This window comes from Dendrobates tinctorius, unplaced genomic scaffold (genome assembly GCF_039654945.1).
Source record: "Dendrobates tinctorius isolate UK_male_01 unplaced genomic scaffold, ASM3965494v1 ptg000039l, whole genome shotgun sequence".
In the NCBI taxonomy this organism is placed as follows: domain Eukaryota; kingdom Metazoa; phylum Chordata; class Amphibia; order Anura; family Dendrobatidae; genus Dendrobates; species Dendrobates tinctorius.
Window position 1 is genome coordinate 30,014,962 of NW_027361707.1, and position 27,882 is coordinate 30,042,843.

The 27,882-nt window shown below is 45.7% G+C and overlaps 1 pseudogene; it reads left to right on the forward strand.

Annotated features, from left to right (window-relative positions):
* Positions 1–7,491: 7,491 nt before the first annotated feature.
* LOC141088591 (nucleolar protein 14-like) overlaps positions 7,492–27,882 on the forward strand; it is a 39,658-nt pseudogene continuing 19,267 nt past the window's right edge.

The window sequence follows — 27,882 nt, forward strand, 5'->3', positions numbered from 1 at the left end:
GCGAAAGTAAGAACAGAGAGAGAGAAAGAAAGGAGAAAGAAAGAAAGAACAGAAAAATAAAAAGGAGAAATAAAGAAAGAACAGAGAAAAAGGAGAGAGAAAGAAAGAACACAGAGAAAAAAGCGGGGACAGAAAAACAGAGAGAAAGAAAGAACAGAGAGAAGGAAAGAGGGGAAAGAAAAAAGAACAGAGAGAACAGAGAGAGAAAGAAAGAGGGGAAAGAAAGAACAGAGAGAGAAAGAAAGAGGGGACAGAAAAAAAGAACAGAGGGAGAGCAAAAGAAAGAGAGCGGAAAGAAAGAATAGAGAGAGAGAAAGAAAAAGAAAGAAAGGAAAAAAGAAAGAAAGAACAGAGAGAAAAAGAAAGAAAGAGGGGTAAAGAAAGAACAGAGTGATAGAGAGAAAGAGGGGAAGAAATGAAAGAAAGGACAGAGAAAGAAAGAGGGGAAAGAAAGAACAGAGAGAGACTGAGAAGAAAGAAGTAAAGAAAGAAAGTACAGAGAGAAAGAAAGAGAAGAAAGAAAGATTAGAGAGGGAAAGACAGAACAGAGAATGAGAAAGAAACAGAGAGAAAGAAAGAGCAGAGAAATAAAGAAACAGAGAAAGAAAGAGATTCTATAAAGATACCATAGCAGCCTGACTCCCATTGAAGTGCCCACCTGAGCTTCCCGGTACAGGATATATCATGATCCGCTCACATGGCTGGCATCCCTGATTCCAAGGTGATCCTGCTGTCCGCGCTGTCAGAGGAAGACATGGTGATGGACCTGAAGCATTCCTGGTTCCGTCACAATCTCCTCATGAAATTACCTCATTTCCGGTCAGCTTCCAGCACATCACGTTCCGGTGGAACGTCATGTGCGAGTTTTAAAGTGCTCCTTGGGGCTCCGCCGTGTACTCCTGTGTCCGTGGGAAACACCCACTTTGTATGCCTCGTACACACTTGGCTCCACTCCATACATCCAGTACACATATGGCTCCACTCCGCACGTCTCCGCTCCATACACCAAGTACACACGCGCCTCCACTCCGTACACGGAGTACACACACGACTCCGCTCCATACACCTCATACACACGTTGCTCCGCTCCGTACACCACGTACACGCACGGCTCTGCTCCATACACACACGACTCTGCTCCGTATGCCCTGTACACGCGAGGCTCTGCTCCGTACACCCCATAAACGCACTGTTCCGCTCTGTACACCTCGTACACATGCGGCTCCGTTCTGTACACCCCGTACACATGCGGCTTCGCTCCGTACACCTCGCACACATGCGCTCCTCTCCGTATACCTCGTACACATGCGGCGCCGCTCCCCACACCTTTAACACACGTGGCTCCGTACACCTTGTACACCTCATACACACGGGGCGCCGCTCCGTACACCTCATACACGTGCGGCTCCACTCCATACACCTTGTACACACGCGGCTCCGCTCCGTACACCTCGTACACGCGCGACTCCACTCCGCACACCTCGTACACATGCGGCTCTGCTCCGCACACCTCGTACACGTGCAGCTGTCTTACCGAATTTTCACTTTGAGAGGGGCAAGCCCCTTACTTACATCGCTCACTAATATACTAATTAGGCAAAAAGACTTCTAGGTCTTTATTTCGGTAAAACAATTTATATTTTATTAGTAATGAGAAAACATTTACGTAATTAATGACTTAGGTAACACTTAGATATGTGTGTTATAGGCACATGAATTATAGCAGCACTAGTCTAACATTACATTGATCATTATCATCATCTATAAAATAGAGAAAAGTAAGCATCAATTCATTTTTTTTACCGGATATTGTAGTATCACTCTTCCCTCGGGGGACTTCGACGGGTTAAAGAGGAAACATCCAGCTAACACAATATCACAGAAGTTATGCGTCCATAAAGCCTCCTGGAAACGTCCCTCCCTCCCAATGAAAGTCCCCTTTGTTTTATATTGTTTATTATCAGATATCAGTTCAACCATGCGCAGTACTTTCTGCAAGTAATGCTTATATAACACGTTCATGCTTGGCGCCTGCGTGGTTAATCTTTGAGCTCGTGGCCAGCTCGTGTTACGCAGGCGCATTGCGGTTGTTTATCACTCAACCCACCGTGTTCCTAACAGGTCATGTATCGGTCAAGTTCAGCTCTTCTCTACTTGTGCTGAATTAAATGCAAAAAGTGGACAACAAGACTCGTGATCACCTAATCTGGAATCTGGATACCTATCTTCTTCATGCACACACCATACATATCACATATGTATCACAATCGGTCCTTGATCACGGGAATTATTTTCCACTTCTATAGGTTACCATCAGCACTTTTGGTTTCCTACAGAAGATTTTGTATGCCATGTAGCAATTCCATATGGATAGAATTATTACTACAAGGACAAGCACCAACACTGGGTGAATGATCCAATTTAACATCCTTTGAGCCGAAGGAGAATGACCTATGAAAATATCATACCAATGATGAGAAGTGGCATCAGCAATTGCCGAACCCATTTTAACAATTTTCCCTGCCACTATGGTGGTACTAACAACATGATATTGTATTGTTTTATTTAACATTTGAATTATTCTATTCCCTTCTTCAGATGCCTCCATAATATTCCTGAGCCGGGTCATATTCAATTCCCAGTTGTTTATCTGCAACTTGGTCGGTTGCCACTGCACTGTTTTCTGTACTTCCCGGTCATGAGTGAGAAGGAAGGTTTGGTCTTCCCACTGTAAAGCGGAAACATTCTGTAAACACCCCACGTAAGGAACTTTCATCCCAGGAACAATAGGGACATCAGTTATTACACACATTTCTTGTGAACCTATCTCCACCAACATCTTGTAGGATATTGGTAGAATGGTGAACTCACAAATATTCACAGTCTCTTGTAGCAAACATGGTTCGTATACAGCAGAATGCAACCTACAAATTTTACCTTCTAATGTGTCTTCACATAAGCTTAAATCATGCGTGCGATTATTGTCATCAATATATAAGCCATTCATTTTAGGCATCCACAACTATTGATCCCCTGGGGGTCCCAATAATAGTGGTAAAACTACATATCTACACATTACTTGCTGGTTGGTTACATTATATATATTCAATATCCCTTGACATACTGTGTCATTGCAAACCATTTTGGGAGCTTCAAATTTAAGCCATGAAACTCCAGGAATTGTGTTATTAAACATAGTCCTCCATACCCATTCATTTCCTGTCATAAGACGAGTCTGCATTGTTGCCTTCTGCTGCATCTGATAAATAGCCTGCATTGTACACATAGTCCAATTAAGTATCGCACTAATATTTGATCCTTCCTTGAATATAAAAGAATTTGAAATATTCTGCATATCTAGTAAAAATTTATCTGCTTGCCAAGCTTGTGTCAGTGGGTGCCATATTGTAGGCATCCATTTACCTTGTAAAGTTAAAACATCTTGTATTCCTGCACCTGCTTTACTCATGCGATTTGCTAGAGTTTCAATATCAAAAGAATTCAAAGTCCCAGTAACAGTTCCCACTCCCCCCAGCAACGTATCATACCATGCCCTTTTTTGTCTTATAGGGCAGAGAACATTAGATGGAAATATCACTATAGCTGTTACTACAGTCTTTTGTGATTGAGTCCCAGTCTTTACACAGGACGAGGGGATCCTCTTCATATGTCCCGGTTCCGTTTTTGACGAATTCATATTAACAAACGTTATACTTTGTGCCCAAGTACCTCTATTTGTTATACTAGTAGCATTATGACAAAGTAAAGTTTGTAGGACACTAATATTGAATACTAATTCTGTTCCACTTCCAATGGTGGGGGTGCAATTCTTATAGATCCGTGTTTATTGAGTTGAAGACAAAGACTCAAAACCCCCACCGGCGTTACAACATGTTAAGTTCACCTTAGCGGTAATATTCACAGTTCCGTGCATATTGTGTAACATATATGCTACTTGAAATAAGGTGGTCCCACGGGGGCCTATCCATACATATCCTTCCACTGTTACATTAGCTATGTTACAGTTCTGTCCTTCTGGGCAAATAAAATCCTCTTGTTTTCGTTCTTTTGTGCTTTTCTTCCACAACCACCTTATCCGACTGGTGTTTTGACTTTGGATTTGAGTACCCGGTGTCCATCCTTCAACTTTCACCAAACACTCGCTTCTAAGGATTCCAATAATTCCACATATTCCCAGAAATATCTGTTAAAGGGAGAAAAGGAAAGAGAAAAAATTTATTCACGCAAATAACATTTTTCCTGGGGAACATATTCCCATTTTTCCACTCCTGCTCTCATGATTAGCAAAGTATGATCCTTGCCCACAGCAATAACTTCAGCCGCCGATGGCGGTCCTTGAGGACTCTGTACCCAAATTCTAGCTCCTACATTGGTCACATCTGATGACCCAAATGCTTTATCCCCCCGTAAGGAGAGTTCTAGTGGAGCTTGTCCTTCAATGGCTTGATCTAAACTAATAGGTATTACCAACATTTGAGCCATCTTTTGTCCTTTGGAAATAACTAGGGGCTTTTGTCCTAAATTGGACATAATAACTTTGATTTCGCCTTGATAATCAGCATCAATTACTCCTCCCACCACTATGGCCCCTCTTAAAGCAAAACTAGACCTAGTTGCCAACTGACCATAATGTCCTTTAGGCATTTGACATCCCAATCCTGTTAGTATAGGAACAGTCTTACCTGGAGGTACAATAGTCACTTCTATTGCACTGAGATCCAATCACGCAGATAGGGGAGTTGCTCTTTCATGTATTTTAGCCTCTTGATTCATCTTCCACCAAGTAATTGTATGTACAATATGAGTTTCGTGTATGGTAAGATTGGGTGTCAGCATTCTCATCAATGGTGTCATGGAATCAGTGATTGGCCTATTGTTAATAATTTGTAAAGCCTCACTTAGATTGTCTCTCCACTGGCCATATTCTCCTTCCATATTGTGTATCTTTTTCAGAGTAGACTTCAAAAGTCCATTCATCCTTTCCACTAACCCTGCAGCTTGGGGATAGTAAGGCATATGATATACCCATTGGACATTATGCTCATTAGCATAATCCTTTATCTGTTGACCAGTGAAGTGTGACCCATTGTCAGTCTGTATCTGCAGTGGAACACCATAGTATTGTGTGATAATCTCTAATGTACGTAATGTGCTCCATTGTGTGGCTGCTTTGCAAGGGAATCCTATCATAAGTCCTGAGTAGCTATCTACTGCTGTGCAGACATATTTACATCCCCTACTCTCAGTAAGTGGACCAATAAAATCCATTTGCCAAATTTGAGCTGGTAATTGCCCTCGAGCTATGTGTCCCATTACTGTATGTGGAACTTCCCTTCTTTGTGAATGTTGACATACTGGACACTGTGCAATGACTTGTTTTATAATGTCCATGGTTAGTGGAACACCTCTTTCTTGGGCTCACCTGTAAGTGGCTTTTTCTCCAAGGTGTCCACTCTTGTTGTGCGCCCAAACAGCTGTACCTTGCAGCCATTTTTCTTTTTCTTGATCAACCTCAGAAGTCTGTCTAATAGCGGTGGCTTTATCTGCTTCAGAATTAAACAAACGATCAAGTGAGTCAGCAGGCATATGTGCATCAACATGAAAAACAGTAGTAAGTGTGATTTGAACCATTTCTTCTATAAATTCCCACACCTCTTTTCCCCACACTTCCTTACCATGTATTAACCAACCATATTTCTTCCATCCCATCATCCAAGTTGCAAGACCATTAGCCACAGACCATGAGTCTGTGAAAAGGTGACACTCTTTCCCTTGTTCAAAACTCAATGCCAGAAAGATAGCATATAATTCTGCATATTGGCTACCTTTACCGTGACCTTCCATAACCAAATGTTTTTCTAGTTTCGGGTTATAAGCCACACTCTTCCAGTGTCGCTTTCCATTAACATATCGAGCTGACCCATCAGTGAACCAAGCATGTTGCTGTTGTTGTTCTGTTAAATCTTCATAAGATTTTCCCCATTTTACAGGGGACTCTTCCAGGACAGTTGGTTTCACAGGGGATTTGATTTCTTCCCCTATTTCAGCTATTTTCTCATGGAGGGAGGCGATCCCGCCTTCTCCTTTCTTTGCCCTTTCAGAAATGTACCATTTCCATTTCATGATACTTTGTTCCTATGCATATCCTACCCTATTGGTTTTAGGGTTAGGCAATACCCATTGCATTATAGGTATTGCTGGTCTTAATAAGACTTCATGTCCTAAAGTTAGCTGTTCTGTTTCTACCAATGCCCAATAACAAGCTAGCAATTGTTGTTCTAATGGAGTATACTTTTCTCCAGCATCAGGGAGTTTTCGATTCCAAAATCCTTAGGGGACTCTTTTTCCCCCTTGTTTTTGCCATAATGACCAATTTGCATACATATTTTGTACTGATACATGCAATTCTACACTCCCCGCTGCCATTGGCCATAAATCTACAGCTTGTTGTATGGCCTCTTTCACCATCTCAAAAGCAGTTTGTTGTTCTTCCCCCCAATGGAATTCATATTTCTTCCTCGTAACTTTATACAAAGGGGACAGCATCTGTCCTAAATGAGGTATATGCTGTCTCCAAAATCCAAATAGCCCAATATAAGATTGAGTCTCTTGCTTAGACTTGGGAGTAGGGAAATTAATAATCTTCTGTTTTATTTTTTTGGTAAAATTTCCCTATGTCCTTTATTCCATTGTATTCCAAGAAATTTTACAACTTGAGCCGGTCCTTGGACCTTTGCTTCATTTATTTCCCATCCTTTGCTCCTCATATGCACCAAAAGTTTTTCCAATTGTAATTTCACTGCCTGCTCCTCATTTCCTTGTATCATTATATCATCAATATAGTGTGAAATTTGCATATCTGAGGGCAAGGAGAACTGATCTAGATGTTCTGCCACCGTCCGGTGACAAATAGTAGGGCTATGAAGCCATCCTTGAGGCAATCTGGTCATGGTATACTGTCGACCTAACCAGGTAAAAGCAAATTGATCCTGCGCCTTTTCCTCTATTGGAATTGTAAAGAAGGCATTAGCCAAATCAATCACTGCATACCAAGTTCCATTATGACTCTGTATATTTTCTATTATAGTGATAGTATCTGGCACTGCAGCTGTTAATGGAGGGGTACATTTGTTCAATTCCCTGTAATCCACTGTCATACGCCAGGAGCCATCACTCTTTTTAACTGGCCAGACTGGATTATTCCATGCAGTAGTAGTGGTACGCATGACTCCTGCGTCCACCAGATTTTTAATTGTTTCAGTAATCTCTTTGTGTCCCCCTGGTATTCGATACTGTTTCATTGCCACCATTTTGGTAGCAGGAGGGATATGTACAGGGGGCATTTTTACTTTTCCTACCGTTACAGGTCTCATTTGTATTTCTGCCCTTTTTACTCCAAAGGAGAATTTTCCAGCCGATAAATTTAAAGTCATTCCTTTTAAAACATCAATTCCCAATATATATTCCGGAATGGGTACTACTAAAATACGGTAATTTCTTATTGGTAGGTTTCCTATTTTCAAAGCAACTTGTGTTTGTACTCCGGTGATTACTTGTCCTCCTAGTCCGGCAATTTTAATTTTTGGACCTTTGAATTTTGTGGGAATACTTTTTCTTTATTAATTTTTCCTCTTCTCTTGCGATATTTATTTTGAGCAACTATGATAGCAGCTTTCTCTGCTACACTCTGGTAATGTTCCAACTTATCTTTGAGCAGACGGGTATTGCAATCCAGCACCACTTTCTGCCCTCCTAGCTCTGCAACTTTTTGTTCCAATTGAGAGCACTTCCTCTGCATTTGTTGATTCCGCTCATGCATCGCGCGATATGCACTGAGCAGAATCCAAGTTCGTCGCCCAAGCGACACAACATCACCCGCCTTGGCGGGGACACCCCTGAGTACATTAACAACATCCTGGGTTGACTGCATCACCTGCCTTTGCAGGGAAAACCTCGAGTAACTAAACAGCATCGAGGGGTTATCTGCATCACCTGCCTTTGCAGGGATCCCCATGAGTAAACCAACAACATCATGGGTTAACTGCATCACCTGCCTTTGCAGGGAAAACCTTGAGTAACTAAACAACATCGAGGAGTTATCTGCATCACCTGCCTTTGCAGGGAAAACAAATCCACATACGCCGTCCTAAAGACTCTACATCACCCCTGAGTACTTTAACAACATCAGTGGGTTCACTACCTTTAAGCTTACTAGACCACTGTTCTGCTAGTCCAGAACTGCTCAATTCATGTGCCAATATATTATACGGTGCCTCAGTCCAACCGGGCACATCCACAACATCCTCCTGCTTTTCCTTTCGTTTCTTAAACATTTTAGGGGGGGAAAAAAAAAAAAATATCCTGCCGACTACGCCAATTTATGTCTTATCGAGTTTTCACCTTAAGAGGGGCAAGCCCCTTACGTACGTAGCGCTCACTAATATCCTAATTAGGCAAGAAGACTACTAGGTCTTTATATCGGTAAAACAATTTATAGTTTATTAATATAATAGTCCAATATATGTATTATAGGCACATGAATTATAGCAGTGCTAGTCTAACATTACACAATCATCATCATCATCTATAACATAGAGAAAGTAAGCATCAATATATATATTACCAGATATTGCAGCATCACTCCTCTATCGGGGGACTCGACTAGTGAGAAGGAGAAATATCCAGCAGCTCATCATCACAGAAGTTATGCGTCCATAAAATCTCCTGGAATGTCCCTGCTCATCAGTGAGAACCCCCTTTGTTATATGCTGTTTACGATCAGATATCAGTTCAGTCATGTGCAGTACACTTTTTGTAAGTAATACTCATATAACATGTTTACGTTTGACGCCTGCATGATTAATTCTTGGGTGCGTAATCAGCTCATGTCATACAGGCACCGTATAATTGTTTTACACCAAAACCTCCATACTCTTATCAGGTCATGTAGCGGTCAACCCTTTCAGCTATCTGCTTGGCGCCTGCGTGGTTAATTCTTGAGCTTGTAATCAGCTCATGTCACGCAGGCGCTGTATAATTGTTTTTTCACCAAAACCCCCATGCTTTTATCAGGTCATGTAGCGGTCAACCACTTCAGCCATCTTAAACTGTGCTGAATTAAATGCAAAAAGTGAACAATAAGACTCGTGATCACCTAATCTGGAATCTGGACACCTATCTTCTTCATGCACACACCATACATATCACATAGGTATCACATATTTATTCACTTAAAATAATGCACATCATGGCTAAACCCAACGGAACCCCTTATAAGTCAGTGGGGTCTGCTGGGAGTTACAGGTGTCTGCCTTGTAATGGATCTGTCAGAATGACAACAACCCCCAGTCCCCAGGCTCTGGTAGGGTATGTGGAAATGTAAGCGGGAGGCATCCAACGCTTTATGGCATAATCGGGCGCGGATCTGTATGAGCAGCTCCCCTGTTGGCAGACTTGTATTACATGGGGTAGTCGTGGCCAGTGCTGAACATGGATGTGCCACTGCTTACTCCTCTGGCTCATACTGGTTTATAGGATTTATCTGGGATGTTAATAAATTAATGCAAGGCTGCCATAAAAGAAAAAAAAACAATACTTTCATGTTCAGTTTCTTGTGGCTCCAGCACTGACATTGTTTACTGGTTGAACCATCCAGAAATATATTTTTATTTGATTGACTTCCCGGCACTAACATTAATTTTTAATTTTTTATTTAAATCCCAGGCAACTTGTTTATATTAACAAAATGGTAAGACAGAAACTTGTCAAAAATGATAGATTATGAAAAAGAGGAAATGCAGAAGCTGACCAGTCATGATTGATTCTCACTTTCTTTTTGCAGCCAAGTTCATAACATTTACATCGTGGTGTTATTTTTTTTTTTTCCAGCGTAAGGATACTCTTCTTAAAGAATATCAGCGAAGAGGAAAGACCAACATGTTCAGTGACAAACGATTTGGGGAATATGACACCAAACTGACTCCGGAGGAGAAGATGGTGAAGAGATTTGCTTTGGAGCGAAAGGTAAGGAGTTGCATAAAGTTGACGTCAGCCATCGGGTAGGGAGAATGCAATAAAACTAGTGTCCTTGATTGGTCAACTTTTCCTTGGTTGAAACATTTATTTTCTGATCAGTTTTATTTTTTTTTCTTTTTAATAGAAACATGCTACCAAGAAAACTGTACAATCTGAACGAGGAGGAACTCACTCACTATGGCCAGTCTCTGGCAGCACTGGAAAAGATGAACGACCCTGTGGACAGTGATAGTGACACAGAGGAGCGGGGGGCATTGTCTGGTAGGATATATTTACTGCCAGTAATTCTGATTCTGCATCTTGAAATCACTGTGTTAATATTCTCATGTTTTGTTGCTGGTCAGTGGTTTACTAGTCTTTTAAGACTCCAGTCAGCCATTACTACCCATCGGGGACCCCATGATCATAACATGGAGGCAATATTTGGGTGACAGAAGAAGCCGTACACTGTTTAGGTGCTGTGTTGGCTGCTTCCCGTGGCATCTACATGATTTAACATCTGGGATTTGAGTTATCTCTGATCACAGCTGCTACAGCGGGATGTCGTCTGCACTTTTCAGCTGGCACCACCACAATTGCGTGTAATAGTATGATGATTTTTCAGGAATGACCCACTGGTCATGATGTACATTATCATTGGATGAAAGGGGGGTTACAGAGTTGCCATTTAATAATAATAAGGCACCAGTAATAGTAGGAGCTCATTGAAGGTAATTCCTGCCAATTGGTGCATTGCCATTCAGCTGATAGGACCTTGAGGTCTGAAATTTACACTTGGAAGTAAAATTCCTATATTCCTTCCAAGTGTAAAGTGACTAGACCGAGTCACAGCAGTCAGAGCTCTGCAACGGCTCTTGTTACTGACACATCCTAAATGTTTCTTCTGAGATGGTTCTTTTAACAATAGCAGTATGTAACTAGATTCTTATTTCTTTTACTTTTGTACCCCCCCCCCCACAGCTGAATTAACGGCTGCACATTTTGGAGGCGGTGGATTGCTAAGAAAGAAAGCCACTTCTGAGCCAAAGGAGGAGGAACCTGAAAAGCCGAAAACTCGGAAAGAGCTCATTGAGGAGCTCATTGCCAAATCTAAGATTGAGAAGGTACGGGGTTGTATGGATGGGAACCGGGAAGCGTTTTAAAGGAGCTGTTGTTACAGGGCAACTCTTGTTTATATATCATAAAGAGGGATATGGATATCAGAGCTTACAGGACCCCACTGTATGATGTCAGGGCTTACAGGACCCCCACTGTGATCCTAAACAGAGTATAATGTGCACAGTTATTCTTGTGAATGCCTGGAGCGTTCTCCCAAAACATCTGTAAAATTCAGTGCTGGCTGTATTAGTCTGAACACTGTAAATGCCTCCTAGTGGTGGTTACTGGCAAAATCTGTTATCATTTAAAGGGTTATACCAAAATGTTAACTTATCCCCCTGATTGCTGGAGGTCTGCTGAACCCTGCCTTGAATGTACCAAATACATCATGCTTGACACTTGCACCTTTCACGTGCCCTTCCTAGCAATGGCGAATAACTTTATCAGGGTTGTCCACCTCTGGACACATTTTTTTTCGGAACTTTAAGTGCATGTAATTAAGCCTAAGCCTATATATTTTTTTTTTTTTTCTTGTTCTTTATAATAAAAAAAAGGCACAGTTTGCCTTTTATAGCCGCTGTGCTGTCTATTAACTGCAGAATGAGTTAACTGAGAATGTCTGTGAGCTCGTTATTACAATCTGATGAAGAGTTTGTAACACTTAATCTCCTTTTCATTATCGCTTTATTGGGGGACACAGATAACCATGGGTGTATACTGCTGTCACTAGGAGGCGCTGACACTAGGCAAAAGGAAAAAATAGCTCCTCCCCAGCAGTATACACCCACCGACAGGCACTAGGCTACTCAGTTTAAGCTTAGTGTCTGTAGGAGGCGGACTTGGATCTGATCCCAGATCAGCAGTTTTTTCTCTTTCGGGTACCCTGTTATGTTTTATTACTATTTCTCCTTTGTTTTCCAGGTTCTTCATCCTCAGAGTAACAGGGTGTAAAGTCTCACCCTGTTTTCCCACATGTATGCGACTGAGAAAACAGTGTGGTGTCACCCACATTGCCCACTCTCAGACCCGCAGGCAGGACCTTATCCTCTGTCACCTTCAGGGGTGTCTCAGGGTGATTTATGGTGGCCAGTTCCTTGCCTTTTCCCCTCCTCACCCCTCTCCTCGGAGAGGGCTGAGAGGAAGACTATGGACACCAGCGATGGTCTCCCCCTTCTTGTAAGGGGTTGACGCCGTCTTCTGCACCATCCGAAGTTGGTGCGGGAAGGAGGATCCCTGTTGTACAGCGATCCTCCACTATCCGAGGGCTCCTGGCAAGAGGATCCTGGACATCCTTGTGGCTGGTATGTATGCCTCCCCCCCCATGTCCCAGGCAGAACGATCACAGACCGCCCTTTCTTCTTTCCACATGCCATCTTTCCTCTTCGCCCCTGTCATGGAGTTCCTGCGTGGACACCCCTCCCGTTTGCCCCCCCCGGCCACGCCCCCTGCTCTGTGCGCGCTGCTCTCGAGCCTGTCAGAGGCGGGGACACGCCTTCCGGCTTCAATTGCTGTGCCTCTTCTGCAGGCCAGCAGCTCTTCTCACTGGCCACGCCCCCTCCGACGCTCCAGACAACCGCATTCAGCCTTTCTCTTCTCCCTGTACTTGGCCACGCCCACCATCGCATCGTGCAGCTCAGCGTGGTACGCGGCCTTCTTAACCCCCGTGCTCCTGCTGCATTCCTCCTCGTGCTCTTCCTGCGCCACACAGACCGTACTCTGCAGACATCTGAAAGGGGGACACTGGAACCATTGGTCTTCGGCTGCACCTTCTTTGGCATCGGATAGGCTCTGCCCTGCTCCCCTTTCTTGTTCCTATTGCGCCATAGCACCCCTCAGCAGTATAGCTCTGGCAGTCTTTTCTGTCCTCCCTCTAAGCCCACCGTAATTTATTATGCCTGTGCCCGCTGCAAGAGAAAGTGGTCCTCAGTTCAGCCGTCCCCCCACTGCCCATCCTACAGTCCTTCCACCATAGAAAACAAAAAGCAAAAAACACAAATATCCTGAACTAAAAGTAAAAAAAATATACTGCAAATAATGCATAAAGGTAATAATAATAATAATAAGGGTATTTAGTAAACACAATTTTGATCAAAATAATGAACAAGCCATCCAGCCACGTCACGGCAACCCTTGTGGGACAGTCCCTACTCTAGTATTTAAAACCTTTTCACTTGCCAAGTGGCGTGAATGTGAATAAGGGTCGAGTGGCTGAACCACTTGTAACAGCTTAGGCCAGACTGGATGGCTTTCCCAGCTCAGAAAGAGGGCGGTCACACCCATATATGCACTGAATGCACAATGAAATGAATAAAAAACAAATCTGAACTGACAAAAGTAAGTTAATGTGTATGCACAATGTAAGTGCATTTTAACACATGACCATTAACCAGAGAAAACAAAAAGCAAAAAACACAAATATCCTGAACTAAAAGTAAAAAAAAATATAGTGCAAAAAATGCATAAAGGTAATAATAATAATAATAAGGGTATTTAGTAAACATAATTTTGATCAAAATAATGAACAAGCCATCCCGCCACGTCACGGCAACCCTTGTGGGACAGTCCCTACTCTAGTATTTAAAACCTTTTCACTTGCCAAGTGGCGTGAATGTGAATAAGGGTCGAGCGGCTGAACCACTTGTAACAGCTTAGGCCAGACTGGATGGCTTTCCCAGCTCAGAAAGAGGGCGGTCACACCCATATATGCACTGAATGCACAATGAAATGAATAAAAAACAAATCTGAACTGAGAAAAGTAAGTTAATGTGTATGCACAATGTAAGTGCATATTAACACATGACCATTAACCAGAGAAAACAAAAAGCAAAAAACACAAATATCCTGAACTAAAAGTAAAAAAAATTATACTGCAAATAATGCATAAAGGTAAAGGTTCTTGTTCCTATTGCGCCATAGCACCCCTCAGCAGTATAGCTCTGGCAGTCTTTTCTGTCCTCCCTCTAAGCCCACCGTAATTTATTATGCCTGTGCCCGCTGCAAGAGAAAGTGGTCCTCAGTTCAGCCGTCCCCCCACTGCCCATCCTACAGTCCTTCCACCATGTCTGCCCCACAGGAGCGCTCTAATACCCGGGATGAGAGCACACCCCTCCCTCTGGGGTGGGCTGTTGCCATGTCTGTCGGTCTCGGACCTGACAAAAGTATCCATGTCCCCTCGTTCAGACTCTGGAACGTCTTGCGAATGTATCTGCGGCCACTAGTGCTCCGAATGCCTCACGGGGTGATTCGCACGCACCTGACAACAACTTTCGCAGGGACTGATCAAGAAAAGAATCTAGAAAGCGGACTCTCTAGCTCCTCATCCCGTTCTCTGGGTCCCTCTACCATTTCCAGGTTGCCCCTTTCTCCCCATTTTCCCTCCTCGGAGGCGGCGTTTGGGTCTGAACTGGATTTCTAGTCTGGGTCCAACTCTGATTCAGACCGGACTTCCAAGGTACAAGGCATGGTTGATAGCCTTATTCTAGCTATCACTCAAACCCTTAAGCTAAAAGAGGACGAGGTTCCCACTCCAGAACACTCCGTCTCCTTCAAACGGGTAAAACGTCCTCCCCGGACCTTTCCCATTATAAAGATTTCGAATCGACCATGGCCAAGCACTGGGAGCACCCAGAAAAGCGCTTCCCCGGAAGGATACAGTTAGACATACTATATCCCTTCAGCCCAGACCTTCAGGTAAATGGGCAGAGTCTCCAAAGATGGACCCTCCGGTTTCTCGCCTAGCCTCAAAGACAGTTCTGTCCCTCCCATCTCTCAAGGACGCCACATACAGGCAGAATGAATCTTTAGCCAAATCGGCCTTTGAAGTGACCGGTGCTTCCCTCTGCCCTAGCTTCGCTTCCACCTGGGTGGCGAAGTCTATTTCTGCCTGGGCTAAGTTCCTCTGCTAGGGCATTGTAGCTGCAGCTCCTTCAGAAGAACTCGGATTTGGCGGATCAGATAGCTCACGCTGGCAAATATCTTCTGGCCGCTTCTTTGGTTGCGGCTGGCTGTTCCGCCAGAGCAAGCAGCAATATCATTGTCATATGCCGTATCCTACCTCCAAAAAATCTCACAAGCCTGGTATTTCAAGGATCCAGGCTCTTCGGGTCCAGATTGGACCAAATAATTTCGGATGCCACCGGGGGCAGAGTACTTTCCTTCCTCAGTCTAAGCCTAAACGTCCCTTTAATAGGAAAGGGCCCTAGACCTTCTGCTCCTTTTGACCTTTCTCTTCTTCCGGGACTTCCTCCCAGCAAGACCCTTCGTCCATCCCCAGGGAAAGGAGAAAACCATCCTCCAGACCAGCACCTCACTGGGACCAAAGCGACGTCCCTCAAAGACCTCTGGATCCCGCTCTCACAGGTTTTCCTCTAAATGACGGGTCACCCCCCACCTGGAAATCTTTTCAGGGTGGGAGGACGCCTTCTTCTTTTCAGGGACGCATGGTTGTCAGTAGTCAGCGACGCCTGGGTCAGGGAGATAGTCACGTCCGGTCACAAGATTGACTTTTCTTCCAGCCAAGGAAGATGCTTCTTTCTCTCGCACCCGTCAAAGAGTCCCAGTCAAGCTCCAGGGGTCCTTCAGGCGGTCTCTTCCCTTCTACACTCCGGCGTAATCGTGCCCGTTCCTCAAAATGAGCGGTTTTCAGGGTTTTACTCCAAACTAATCGTAGTCCTGAAAAAAGATGGGTCCCTCTGTCCGTCTGGACCTCAAGCGGTTGAACCACCATGTTTGGACCCGCCATCTCAGGATGGTGTCCTTACGTTCGGTGATCGCCTCCATGGAACCGGGGGAGTTTCTTTGCTCTGTCGACATTCAGGATGTTTATCTTCACATTCCTGTTTGTGTGCAGCAGCAGAGATTCCTTCAGTTCGCAATGCAGAAGGACCATTATCAGTTCACCGTTCTTCCTTTCGGCCTGGCGTCTGCCCCCAGGGTCTTCACGGCGGTCATGGCCATCCTTCCCTCCAAGGGGATTCTCATAATCCCTTACGTGGATGATCTCCTGACCAAAGGACCGTCACGCCAGGACTGTGACCACAGCCTTCAGGACACTCTGGCCCGCCTAGGCTGGATAGTCAACAAGGAGAAATCCTTCCTTCTCCCATCTAAATGCCTGGTGTTTCTGGGTATGGAGTTCAATACGGCTCAGGCCCGTGTGTTCCTTCTGAGGGACAAGTTTACGTCTCTACGTCAGGGAATTCTGTAAAGAAACCATTCCCTCTCCCTTTATGGTCTTGCATGAGGGTACTGGGGAAGATGGTTGCCGCCATGGAAGCCGTCCCTTATGCCCAGTTTCACACCCGACCTCTTCAGCAGGCTCTCTTGCCTGCTTGGGACAAGACAGCCGTCTCTCAGGACCAACCGGTTCTTCTGCCTCTCAAAGTGAGGCAATCTCTGACTTGGTGGACGCTACAGCCTCTCTCCTGCGCGGGGAGGTCCTTTCTTCCTCTCCGGAGTCAGGTCATCACCACCGATGTCAGTCTCCTCTGTTGGGGAGCAGTCTTCCTGCATCACACAGCGCAGGGGCGCTGGAACGCCCAGGAAACCCTTTTCCCCATCAATCTCCTGGAGTTCAGGGCATTCCTTCTTGCCTTTATCCGCTGGCAGTCTCTGCTCGCAGGCAAGCCGGTACGCATTCAGTCGGACGTCACGGCCGTGGCGTACATAAAACATCAAGGCGGGACTCGCAGCAAACAAGTCATGTCAGCGGCGACAAGGATTCTGTGGTGGGCGGAACGTCACGTCCCTACCATATCAGCAGTTCACATCCTGGGGGTGGAAAATTGGGAAGCCGATTTTCTGAGCTGTCAGGGCATCTCGTCAGGTAAATGGTCTCTCAACCCCGCCGTCTTCGACCAAATATGTCAGAGATGGGGCACCCCGGACGTCGACCTAATGGCGTCCCGGGTGAACCACAAAGTTCCTTTTGTTCGTTGCCAGGTCCTGGGACCCAAGGACCCTAGGCTGCGACACCCTGGTGATCCCGTGGTCCCAGTTTCAGCTTCCCTACCTTTTTCCGCCTCTCCCCTTGATTCCGAGAGTCATGAAAAAGATAAATATGCAAATAAAGTCCGTGGAGCCTCATTTAAGAGTCTCAAACACGAGACTAGCCAGATCTTCCTCCAGGGAAGGACCCAGCCAAGGAGTGGCTCCTTTTGGAAACCACCATTACCATCATATTAAGTGGGCCTTTAAGTCAATATCCAGCTCTTTACGAGTTTACAGATATGACAAGGGAAATACCAAGGCCAGGTATCCATCCACAGACAGCTTTTTCGGGGTGTTGCCCCTCATCAGCGTGGAGTAGGATTCTGGCTAGGTGGGAGCAATGCCTAGTAGACCAACATCACGAAACAATCACTGACCTCAGGGAGACCAGTCAAAGAAAACACTGCGGCAGCCGGCAAAGGCTCTCAATCAGTGAAATCCTAGGTGCATTGCTCCCTGGGAATGCATATTCATATTTCCCAGGGAGCAATGCACCTAGGATTTCACTGATTGAGCGCCTTTGCCGGCTGCCGCAGTGTTTTCTTTGACTGGTCTCCCTGAGGTCAGTGATTGTTTCATGAAAAAGATAAAGGCAGAAGGGGTTCCAGTTCTTCTCATTTCTCCAGATTGGCCGAGACGGGCCTGGTACGCGGAGCTTGTGAACATGTCGAGGACGTTCCATGGAGGCTTCCAGACAGTCCATACCTTCTCTCGCAAGGCCCCCTCTTCGACCCGAGTTCCCGGTCTCTGAGTTTAACAGCATGGCCGTTGAGGCCTCAGTCCTAAAAGAAGCCGGTTTCTCTACCAGGGTCATCCAGACCATGAATAAGGCAAGGAAACCAGCATCCTCACGTATCTAGCACAGATGCTGGAAAGCCTTCTTCTGGTGGTGCAAGGATAACAGTTTGATTCCGATGTCCTTTTCCCTTCCGTCCATCGTTGGCTTTCTTTAAGCGGGCCTTGAATCACACCTGTCGCTCAGTACCCTTAAGGGTCAGGTATCCACTCTGTCAGTTCTCTTCCAGAGAGATTTGGCTTCCCTTCCTCAGGTGAAGACTTTCATTCAGGGGGTCGCCCACCTGGCGCCACCTTACCATCCTCCTATACATCCATGGGATGTCCATCTTGTTCTTGATGTTCTTCAGCGTGCTCCCTTTGAGCCCATCCAGGATATCTTGTTCTCTCTCCTGTCTTGGAAAGTGGCCTTCCTAATCGCCATTACATCAGGAGGGTTTCAGAGCTAGCGGCAGTGTCGTGTTCTCCTTTCCTTATTCTTCACCAGGACAAGGTAGTCCTTCGTCCTGTTCCTTCCTTTTTGCCCAAGGTGGTTCCTGCCTTTCACATCAATGAAGACATCGTCCTTCCCTCTCTATGTCCTTCCCCTGTTCATCCACTGGAAAAGTCCCTCCACAAACTGGATTTGGTCAGAGCTATGCAGTCTACCTTTCTAGGACTGCTTCCTTTCATCAGTAAGATTCCTTACTCATCATCCCTGAGGGTCGTCGAAAGGGGCTCCAGGCCTCTAAGTCCATGATTGCCCGTTGGATTGTCTCGGCGATACTGGAGTCATACCGTGATCAAGGCAAACAGCCTCCTCCGGGAGTGAAGGCTCAGTCTGCCTGGGCTGTGGGATCTTCCTGGGCCGTTCCTCACCAGGCTTCGGCCTTGCAAATCTGCAGGGCTGCAACCTGGTCGTATTTACACACATTTGCTAGGTTCTACAAAGTTAGTACCCAAGCCTCGGCTGACACAGGCCTGGGCAGGAAAGTTCTGCAGGCGGCAGTTTCCCACCGGCCGATCTAGGTTCCTTTCTCTTTACCTATATTCTCCTTCTCCCTCCTTTGGGACTGCTTTTGGATGTCCCATGGTTATGTGACCCCCAATGAGGCGATAAAGAAAGAGGGATTTTTGGTACTTACCGTAAAATCTTTCTTGGAGTCTTCATTGGGGGACACAGCACCTTCCCTGCATGTTTGTACAGTTGTTGGCCTACGTTCCGTTATTTTGAGCTGTTACATATGTTGAGTTTCTGGTTGCTTCTCCTACTGCTTTGACAGCAACTGAGTAGCCTAGTGCCTGTCTGTGGGTGTATACTGCTGGGGAGGAGTTATTTTTTACTTTTGCGTAGTGTCAGCGCCTTCTAGTGACGACAGCATACACCCATGGTTGTGTCCCCCAATGAAGACTCCAAGAAAGAAAGAAATTTTACGGTAAGTACCAAAAATCCCTCTTTATTTTTCTGAGCTGATTTATGAACACAAACCATATCAAAGTGAAAGGTGCGGGGAAGTGCACCGCCTTTAAGAGCCATACGGTGCAATGTTTTTGATGAAACCAATTGCATAAATTATTTTATACATGTATGAATGGAATGGAGAGCGTCTTGGGACAGAGTGGCTCAGAAACACTTTGAGAAGCTTTGATTTATTTTAGTTGCCATCTTCTGGTAGTAGGGTGTGAATGAAAAAGATTCTGCTGCAAAGCGACTACCTTTGCACTCTTGTCTCTGCTCGAACTGTGCTCCTTCTTGTTTTCTTACTAAGGCTGGGATCACACTACCTGTGTGATGCGAGAAACTCGCATGAGTCTCTTGCATCAACACCCAGTGCTGCCGCCGGCACTCAGGACCGGAGCTACGGCGGCATAGAAATACATGCAACTGCAGCTCCAGTCTTGATTGCCGGCGGCAGCGCCGGGTGTTGATGCAAGAGACTCGTGCGAGTTTCTCGCATCACACAGGTAGTGTGATCCCGGCCTAATGCTGAGCTCTGTACATTTCATTGGAAGGGTTAATTCACATCTCACAGCATGATGGATCTGACCAAAAAGAGGAGACAGCAGGGACTGTGCATTTTTCTGTAGCCCGTGTGTCTGTATGGCCCTGGGCTCAAGAATAAGATGAATAAAACTACAGATCAGCAACTTCAGTATTTTCTGCACCTCCAGATGGAACATCCCCCTCCCTGAGTATCCAATCTGCTGTTCTCAGGTTTGGGGGCTCCACATAATATTGTTAGATGACTTTAGTACCATAGTTCCCTAATATTGACTGTAAGGGGGTACGAGTTTAACTCTTCTGACTTCTGTTGGATATTCACTCTTTCAGAGAGAACGGCAGAGTCAAAGAGAGAAGGCGCTGGAGCTGACCGAAAAACTCAACAGCGACTGGAAGGCGATCCAGGGATTATTATCACACAAAGTTCCGAAATCTGAGAGGAAGGTGGAGATCGAGAAGCCAAAGGTAAGACGTCAAGAGGTTCTTAATGGCATGGACATTCAGAGATAATTCTGATGAGGTCTGGGATTTATTTTCTTGTATTTTTATGCATTTTTCCTTTATCTGCTGTAAAAGCTGTTCCATCTAAGAGCCTGTGCATGGAGCAGAGCTGAGCACTTCGGTCCAGTGGTGAGACTGAATTCACATGTCTGATTTTTTTTTTTTTTTTCTCGGATAACACCTGGATCCATGATAGTCACGCATCCGAGTGTGAGAATTGTGAGACTATTCTGATCCATACAAGTAGGGTCTTTTAAAACTACGGTGCAAATCCGACACCTTCCATCTTGCTTCCTTGTCTTTCAAATCTGTTGTGTACTGATCAATTTGGATAAAATATCTTGACCTTCTCAGAGTTGTTTTAACTGGTTTAGAAGCAAAGAAATCCAATGAAACTAGGAGGACACAACGCAGCCTTATAGTTATCGATGTTGGGCTCTGCATCCCAATCCTCACCCTGGACAAAACCCCAGGGTCACTTTGACATGTGGAAGTTTTCTAAAATTGGATATACTATTTTAGATGCATTGGAGCAGTAAAAAGATGGCCGCAGCCCTTCTATCACTGGATCTCTAAGATTTAATAAATTCAGTCTCTTGGTGTCTGTCATGTATACACTATTCTTGATTATCCTGTGTTTTTTTTTTTTTTTTCTTTTCTATTTCCAGGCTGATGATTATGACGTGATGGTCCGTCAACTTGTCTTTGACATGAAAGCTAAGCCCTCCGACAAGATGAAGTCTGAAGAAGACATTGCTAAAGAAGAACAAGAGCGGCTTCAGAAACTTGAGGTAACATAATGATCCATCATTGACCTTTATTTTCAGAATCTGTAGAAGTTTTATTTATTCCCCCCTCCGTCTTGGTGGCAAACATACAATTGAGGCAGCTGCACAGGGGCCGAAGAGGTACTGGGGCCACTTCTACCTCCAGAGCAGGTGGAATTATGCTTTATAATGAGCTATTGTACTGCTCAAGGGCCCATATATTTTTCTTACTACGGGTCCCTCTCGCTCTGTGTCCGCCCCTGATCTGTACCTATTGATTAAATTTGCCATCAGTGTCTACATGGTTGGGGATTATATTGTCCTTTATTTTGACTTTTGGTTCATTTCCTTTGTGCTCCCGTTTTAGGCTGAACGTCTGCGCCGCATGCGAGGAGAGGATGACAAAGTGAAGAACAAGCCCAAACACACATCTGCAGATGATTTGATGGATGGGTTCGTGCTGGATAAGGACGATCGTCTGATGCTTTCTTACAAGGTAAGTGTGAGCTTTGAAGGCATTAGTCACAGTAATTCTAGCTTTTCTTACTTTGCTTCCACCCTGATTCAAGCATTTTGTCACTCCAGTGTCTTGCTGTAGTTTCTTGTCCTGCCATGTAAGGCTAAGTGCACACGTTGCAGAAAATTTATGCTCAAAAACCTGAATCCCTTCCCAGAAAACGCACGTATTTCTCCGCAGCAGTTTTTGCGCATTTTTTCCGCAGCGGTTTCAAACCGCATGGAAGAAGCCTAAACCGTGGAAAAATCCGCAAAATTAATGTGCATGCTGCGTTTTTTACCGCGATGCGTTTTTTTCGCGGTAAAAACCGCATCAATGTGCACAAATTGCAAAATGCATACAAATGACTGGGAAGCTTATTTTTAGCGGTTTTATAGTGAAAACCGTGGTAAAAAACGCTAAAAAAAACGCTGTGTGAACACATATCACAAAGGTTATGTCACTGTCAGGTGACCCAATAACCAAGAGTGACACTCATTTCATAAAATACATGTTTTATTAACTTTGAAGGATAATGGGCTTGGGTATTGTGCTTACCTGTGTGTGAACACAGCCTAATACTGGTGGGCACGGCCTGGCTTGTCTTTGATATTCTTGAACTGCTGGTTCTTCTTCTCCTTGATTGGAGGTTTCTCTTTGGATTTTATGGTGAAAATGCTGGTAATCGGCTGCGGAGGGAGCCAGACACTTGTGACTATCAGGATGATGCTCTTGTTGCAGGAAGTTATACTTTCATTATATGTGAAATACTTCAATACATCCAGCCCTGGAATCTACTTTATGCTTCCTTTAGATACAGCACCATAAACCTGGGGACAGATTCCCTTTAAATCCTGTCCCGCAGACCCCAAACTATTAAAGGTTGAAATGTCAAAGTTAAAGAAGTTTTCTAGTTTCTGATAACCCCTGTCCGCTGGCTGAAGTTTTTTTTTAATTGAAAAAAAGTGCTTTCTCGCCCTTCCCGATATCTGTTGAGGACGCTGCAGACAATAACAGACACAGGAAGCAGCAGGGGAGACTCGGCTCTGGACCTGGGGAAAGTGAGTAAGGCCGGGGTCACACTCGCAAGTGCAAGGCGAGAAGCTCGCTCCTCAATACCCGGCATGGCCACTGGCAGTTCCGACTGGAGCGTTCAGCTTCATAGAAAGACAAATGTAAAGTGCTGCGGAATATGTCGGCGCTATACAAATATAATTATTATTATTAAAGACATGCAGCCGCACATTCCGGTCCCAAGTGTCGTCAGCAGTGCCAGGTATGGAGTTTCGTGAGTTTCTCGCATTGCTCTCGCAAGTGTGACCCCGGCCGAATGCCCAGAATTGGCAGCCAATGGACGGGTTTTATGTTGACTATTGTGACAAATGCTTCCAAGGCTGCAGCCTCCCTCATCCTCCCAATGTAAGAATGCATTGGGTTCCCCCATGGTACTTTTAACTGTATACAAGGTTTCTCCACATGTTTGTGATGGTCAGGTCTTAGACTTCTTGCCAGCAACTGAAAAAGGTATGAAAGTGGTTGTATGAGGTTAGAAAAACATGGCTGCTTCCTACGGTCAACAGCAACATTACTTTTAGTACAGGTCAGCTGGCACCTGAGATGTGAGCAGAGCCTTTGTAGGATATTTCAAGACAACCTGTTTTCACATCTGTATTTTTCATCTTTGATAGGATGGCAAGATAAACCTTCCTGAATCAGACGATAGTGAGCTGAAGACCGGAGATGACGATGGTGGTGATGGTGCAGATGAGGGTAGCGAGGGTGAAGTTGATGAAGGAAGTGATGGTGAAGAGGAGGAGGGAAGCAATGCCTCTGACAACCTCTCAGACCTGGAATCTGGCGAAGACAGCGAGGAAGATGAAGAAGTGCAAGTTAAGATAACAAAGAAAAACAAAGAGATGAAAGTGAAACATCCCGATGAGGTCACTTCTCAGCTCCCATTCACATTTGATGGTGAGTTTCTTGGAGGATATGTAGTCTGTAAGACCAATTCTAATCAAATGATGTTGGCTCCCGATCAGGACTTTGTCCTCCTCACTCTCGGTGTCTGTGATTGTCTGCAGCTCTGATGTGTTGTCTGCAGCGCTACAGCCAATAACTGAGCTCAGCGGCTCTGCTTGAGATGATTGCATGAGCTGCTGAGCTGACTGATTGGCAACAGTGCTGTCGAATGTCAGTGCTGCAGACAGTAACTGATGCTGCGAGCGGTAGAAATGGATAACCAATCCCCATCAGCCAGTTTAAAGGATGAGGAAGCTCTTTCTTCTGTTAAGATGAATTTTGGAGGGCTAGCTGCTGGGGGTGGCAGAAGGAGCGCTGACACTGGGACGTGGGGGAACATTTGAGATCTTAAGTATGCCATTAAGCACAAATGAATGTCTAGGCGATCTCTCCCGGGATTGGAGAGATACTAGTGCATGCGGGGTGGTACAGCCAGTATTGGGCCCAATAATTAGCATAGGACCCGGGCCGAATACTGACTGTACAGCAATGGGCAGAAGTTTCCATCCACACTCCATGTCACATCATCCATGAACAATCCCGTTAACACGCCTTAAATCTATATGTACAAACCCTGCATCTTGATCTCTAATGCAGAGTGCATTGTAAAGTCTCCACCTTCTGCTGTTTGTTCTAGTCCCGGAGTCTTATGAAGGTTTCCTGTCTCTCCTGAGTGAGAAGTCTCCCGATCAGCAGCTTGTCATCCTGGAGAGGATACAGAAGTGCAATCATCCAAGTCTGTCTCAGGGGAACAAGGCGAAGCTAGAGGTGAGGCTAACAGCCGTGGTTCAGAAAATAAAGAAGATGCATAACTTCTAATCGCCTGAACCCTCATCGCTACTGCAGACGTCCCACTGCTTTTTTTCTGCAATTGTGATGCTTGAACTACCCACACGTAACAATGCAGCAAAGCCGTGGCCTTGGCACCTACGAGTCCGCCGCCCTGCTGCCCCTAGCCACGGGTCCGCCGGGCTGCCGCCCCTAGCCACGGGTCCGCCGGGCTGCCGCCCCTAGCCACGGGTCCGCCGGGCTGCCGCCCCTAGCCACGGGTCCGCCGGGCTGCCGCCCCTAGCCACGGGTCCGCCGGGCTGCCGCCCCTAGCCACGGGTCTGCCGGGCTGCTGCCCCTAGCTACGGATATGTAAACTGTTCAGTTCTCTCTTTGGGAAAGTGGTCTGGTAATATGTGTCTCATGAATCACGTGTCTGTGACATGCTTTAGATCTGCGCTTGGGGTGACTTATGTTTTTTTTTTTTTTTTTTTTTACATCGGAATACTAAAATTATTTATATTACATATTTTCTCAGAAACTATTTAGTTTTCTTCTGGACTATATAACGGACCTGGCAGAGCAGAAAACCCCTGATCTTCAAGCCGTTGACAAGATGATCGGGTAAGTTTTTTTTTTTTTTTTTTTTCCTTTTTGCTCTAAATCTCGATGGATTTATCTGTATACTGCCCCTGGTGGCATACAAGAATAGTGGAGGGGAGGCACGGATGTAACACTAGACCATTATCAAGTACATGATTTAATTTTAGGGGGTATTCCCATCTCTAAGATCATAGCTCAATATGTAGTAGGTGTAATAATAAATATATTTGCAGTTAACTCCTATTAAAAAGTATAGTTCTTCTGATTAGCTATGTCACTTGCCCCATGTGTAGGGCATTGCAGAAGCTTGGGTATCGTTACGACCACTAACAAGTACTGTCAGTATATGAATGGTCTTTTCTCAGCTGATTCATATGCACAAACTACATAAAAGGACTGCTGAACCTTCATGTGTTCATAAATCGGCTGGGAGAATCTCAGAGGAAGACCAAGAAGAGTTACAGACTATCAGAATGAACTCGCTGATGGATTCTCTGTTAACTCCATTCTGAAAACGGCAGTGCAGTGAAACACTGAGGCTACAGAGGGAAAATGTTTAATAAGAGCAAAGTGAAATTTAGCCGAAAATAAAGGCATTTACCATATATACTCGTGTATAAACTGAGTATTTCAGCACATTTTTTTGTGCCGAAAACGCCCCCCTCGGCTTATGCACGAGTCAATTGTCCCAGAGGGCCGGTGGGGGAGGGGGTGCGGCGGAGCAACAGGAGGCAGGAGCCGGCGGCTGTAACTGTGCCGCAGCTATTAGTGAAATTAATATTCATTTCTCTTATAGCAGTGACAGCCGCAGCCGCCGGCTTCCAGAAAACATCCTACTCGCCTTCCTGCGCGCCCTCGCTGCATCTCGTTGGATCGGTAGCCAGCAGCATTTCCAACCGAGCGATCACGTGGCCCCGCTCATTAAGGTAATGCATATGCATGCCTCTCCATTCCCATAGGTGTGGAGTGAATATTCATTCATTACCTTACTGAGCGGGGCCACGTGATCGCTCGGCCGGAAGAGCTGCTGGCACTAGATCGAGATGCAGCAAAGGCTTGCAGGCAAGGCAAGTAGGAAGTCTGTGTTTTTTTTTTTAATAGGACACATGCAAGCAAGGATAGGGGATAAGGAGCCATGCAGACAAGGATGGGGGATAAGGAGCCATGCAGACACGGATAGGGGGATAAGAAGCTATGCAGACACGGATAGGGGGATAAGAAGCTATGCAGACAAGGATAGGGGATAAGGAGCCATGCAGACAAGGATGGGGGATAAGGAGCCATGCAGACAAGGATGGGGGATAAGGAGCCATGCAGACACGGATAGGGGGATAAGAAGCTATGCAGACAAGGATAGGGGATAAGGAGCTATGCAGACAAGGATAGGAGATAAGGAGCCATGCAGACAAGGATGGGGGATAAGGAGCCATGCAGACAAGGATGGGGGATAAGGAGCCATGCAGACAAGGATGGGGGATAAGGAGCCATGCAGACAAGGATAGGGGGATAAGGAGCCATGCAGACAAGGATGGGGGATAAGGAACCGTGCAGACAAGGATGGGGGATAAGGAACCGTGCAGACAAGGATGGGGGATAAGGAACCGTGCAGACAAGGATGGGGGATAAGGAGCCATGCAGACAAGGATAGGGGGATAAGGAGCAATGCAGACAAGGATGGGGATAAGGAACCATGCAGACAAGGCTAGGGGATAAGGAGCCATGCAGACAAGGCTAGGGGATAAGGAACCATGCAGACAAGGATGGGGGATAAGGAGCCATGCAGACAAGGATGGGGGATAAGGAGCCATGCAGACAAGGATGGGGGATAAGGAACCATGCAAGCAAGGATAGGGGATAAGGAGCCATGCAGACAAGGATGGGGGATAAGGAGCCATGCAGACAAGGATAGGGGGATAAAGAGCCATGCAGACAAGGATGGGGGATAAGGAGCCGTGCAGACAAGGATGGGGGATAAGGAGCCGTGCAGACAAGGATGGGGGATACGGAGCCATGCAGACAAGGATAGGGGGATAAAGAGCCATGCAGACAAGGATGGGGGATAAGGAGCCGTGCAGACAAGGATGGGGGATAAGGAGCCGTGCAGACAAGGATGGTGGATAAGGAGCCGTGCAGACAAGGATAGGGGGATAAGGAACAAGGATAGGGGGATAAGGAGCCATGCAGACAAGGATGGGGGATAAGGAACCGTGCAGACAAGGATGGGGGATAAGGAACCGTGCAGACAAGGATGGGGGATAAGGAGCCATGCAGACAAGGATAGGGGGATAGGGTTAACATGGCAAGAGGTGTGATGCCATCGCATCCTCCCGATGCGATAGCATCGGGCCATAATCTAGTAGGGGATAAGGAGCCATGCCGACAAAGGCTAGGGGATAAGGAGCCATGTAGACAAGGATGGGGGATAAGGAGCCATGTAGACAAGGATGGGGGATAAGGAACCATGCAGACAAGGATGGGGGATAAGGAGCCATGCAGACAAGGATGGGGGATAAGGAACCATGCAAGCAAGGATAGGGGATAAGGAGCCATGCAGACAAGGATGGGGGATAAGGAGCCATGCAGACAAGGATAGGGGGATAAGGAGCCATGCAGACAAGGATGGGGGATAAGGAGCCGTGCAGACAAGGATGGGGGATAAGGAGCCATGCAGACAAGGATGGGGGATAAGGAGCCGTGCAGACAAGGATGGGGGATAAGGAGCCGTGCAGACAAGGCTGGGGGATAAGGAGCCGTGCAGACAAGGCTAGGGGATAAGGAGCCGTGCAGACAAGGCTAGGGGATAAGGAGCC